This window comes from Cucurbita pepo, chromosome 10 (genome assembly GCF_057944985.1).
Source record: "Cucurbita pepo subsp. pepo isolate OVF chromosome 10, ASM5794498v1, whole genome shotgun sequence".
In the NCBI taxonomy this organism is placed as follows: domain Eukaryota; kingdom Viridiplantae; phylum Streptophyta; class Magnoliopsida; order Cucurbitales; family Cucurbitaceae; genus Cucurbita; species Cucurbita pepo.
The window spans coordinates 9,181,308-9,184,321 of record NC_141807.1 but is presented as its reverse complement, the minus strand read 5'-3'; the positions used below and the strand labels follow the sequence as shown (position 1 = coordinate 9,184,321).

The following is a 3,014-nucleotide window of genomic DNA, read 5'->3' as shown; positions in this document are numbered from 1 at the left end:
CCTTCCTCTTCCTCTACCCCTAAGTGGGGGTCGTCCCCTAAGACCTCCTCCTCGAGTTCTAGGTGGCATCTAAACAGTGCACGTAACTACTACGTCACACACTTATTTAATACATTCTATTATAACATTCGTACTCATGCAAGTCACGTATACATACTACTATAGCATTATCATAACCATCCGACAGTACATGACATATCATACTCATGCCAACATATGAAACATGTATATAATATCATTCATCACAAAATTCACATTCACTACTACATACATCATTTAACTAAGAAGTTTTACTTCTAAAAAAAGGCATACCTGACGGTGACAGCGCGTTTGCTGGAGGACCATGGAAGTACGTTAGGCCTACATCGTAAGCCAGTCTACAAGATCTATAACCTAGGGCTCTGATACCAACTGTAACTCCCCTAATTTTCTTTAACCTAATTAGTGACGTCACCCATGCATACTTAACTCATTAAGCGGAAGCTCATCATAAATAACCTTGAAAGAGTCTTTCATAAATATTCATGAATCCAAAACAAAACCTAAACTTCGAAAATAACCCTTCAACACTGAATTCGAAGTAAATCCAAATGAAACAATACTCAATGTAAAACTTAAAATAGTCTAATAAGAGTAAACTTCTAAAAATATCCCGTCTCCAACTTCCATGGTGGCCTCAGCTCCGCCGTCAACCGTACATTGGCGCCTTGCCTTTACCTGAAAAATGTAGGTAGCACGTGGCTTGAGTATTTTATGAAATACTCAGTAAGTCACCCCACTGTTGGGGTTAGGAATGCAAACACATGCAACATATGAGCGGGACCTAACTTTTCATAAACTTTTCATAGCCTTGGGCGCTTTTCTATTCCGGGTAGGGTTGGATGTGTGGTACTCCTTCACACATGGCCCATGTACGTGTACATGAACCCACCAGGCGGGCTCTTAAACATACCCCCTGGGCCTGACTTGGTCGGGCAAAACGTGTTACACGTAGCCGGACACCACAAAACAGAAAAGGGCCCGCATGATATCATGACGAACATAAATATCGTATTTCATTCTTTCGTATCATAAAGGGGAAGAATCCCGATGCACGTGACATACATATATGCATGAGGTCCCTTAACATATTTAACATGACATTACATAAGCAGTGCTAACATCGCATTTACGTTTCTTACATCACATGGCATCTCACATGACTTACATTACATGGCATATTACATAAACATTCCAGTTGCATAAACATCTCATGACATGACTCGATAACTCTACGTGTATCTATGACATCAATCAACATATTCATGGCATACAATACTAACATCTCATTCATGACATAACATAAACAGTCAACAGTCAACACAAGTTCATACATCACATAACATACAAAATCTACGGTCAACACAATCTATACATCACATAATCATATCACATAAAATATGGTGCATGCAGGGGCCACAGGGCACGCACCATCATACAACACGTAGAAAGCTAACTCCAACAGTAAGGTCACTTACCTCGATGGTCTTGGTTGAAGTCACTCACAACGAGCTAATCCCAGCGGTTAAATATGTCCTATGATAACCACATAAAAATTTAGAACCTTTCATAAGGTACCCTAGCTAAACCTCATGCTATTTATCAAAATAAACCCTCGACCTAATCTGTCTTTAACGTTTAGAAGCCATACTGACCTCGGATGGTAAAACTAAGGGCAGAAACGGCTTCGGAAGGGCCAAAAACCTTGGAATCGATATATTATAGTGATACCGATTCACCAAGCCGAGCTGCTGAGCCGACCAATTAAGCCGCCGAGCTGAGCTGCGGGATTTGACGGAGCCGAGCCGCGGGTTTTGACGGAGCCGAGCCGCCGTACACGTCAAGCCGAGCCGAGAGCACGCGTGCGGAGCCGAGACCAAAGCTGCAGCACGCGTCCGCGTTGGGCCGAAACGCACAGGGCCCGCGTTCGTTCCGTGGGCTGGTCCAGAGGCCAAACGTGAACCCAACCCGTTTTCCTTCGTCTTCCTTACCCGAAATATCGCAAAAACCCTAATCGTTGCTGCGCTGCCAACGACGACGTCACAACCCCGATTCCAACGATGCGACGACACCCCTCGCCTATTCCGACCGACGCGCAACGATAGTGAACACCGATAGCCTCGGTCGCTTCTCCCTCCGGCCACTCACCGAAGAAAATCCAGCGAACCACCTCACACGTTTTTCCTGGCTAACCCTCTCGATTTTTCCGTACTCTCAGACACCCTCGAAAACCCTAAACGTTTGAAGAGCAAAAGTTGTTTCCAAGGAAGGAGGAGAGTTGTATATGGGAATATAAAAGGTCTTTATGACTTTTCGATTAAGGTAGTAATTTCCTTGCTAGAAATCATACCTTTTCCAATGACAATAATTGCAGCATAATATCTTTTCGTTTTGGCAGCAAAAATAAAATCTTACCATAAAATCTAAAATAAATAAAACACAAAAATTCGAATCCTTACACAAATAAACTCTCTGCTTAAGTCTTATTGACCCAAGGGCAGATCTTATAATGAAACGTGACCCATCAAATATTGCATATGGAGGTATCTAAAATTGTCAAAGAGGACAGAGAATCAATTATCATATTTCATTCCAAAGCCTCTAATAATACCATACAAATTACAAAATTGTAAATATATATATATATATATATATATATATATATATATATATATATATATATATATATATATATATATATATATATTCCATTGTACTCTGTATACAAAAAAAAATTTAAACAAAATTTAATTAACAAAACTATTAAAATCTATTGGAGAGTCAAATTTAGTTTTAGAAAAAGGAGGGAATAATCTTGTTTCAAAGAAAAAAAAAAATTTGCTAGATAGAAGTAAATTTTGTTGTGGTTTGATTTTAAAATTCTACCTATAAAAGAAGTTGAAAACACCTTGGTAGATTACCTCTGACTTCTCAAACTGATACTAATCCAACCAATCATTTGCATGGACTCAAAA

At 39.9% G+C, this 3,014-nt stretch overlaps 1 long non-coding RNA gene across 1 annotated transcript; it reads right to left on the bottom strand.

Moving 5' to 3' along the window:
• Positions 1 to 488: 488 nt before the first annotated feature.
• On the bottom strand, positions 489 to 2,488 carry LOC147790615 (uncharacterized). The gene is made up of 3 exons (XR_015422769.1): positions 1,695 to 2,488; positions 1,518 to 1,575; positions 489 to 717 (listed from the first exon to the last, which is right to left on the bottom strand). It is a non-coding gene; the product is annotated as an uncharacterized LOC147790615 (long non-coding RNA).
• Between the last annotated feature and the right edge of the window lie 526 nt (positions 2,489 to 3,014).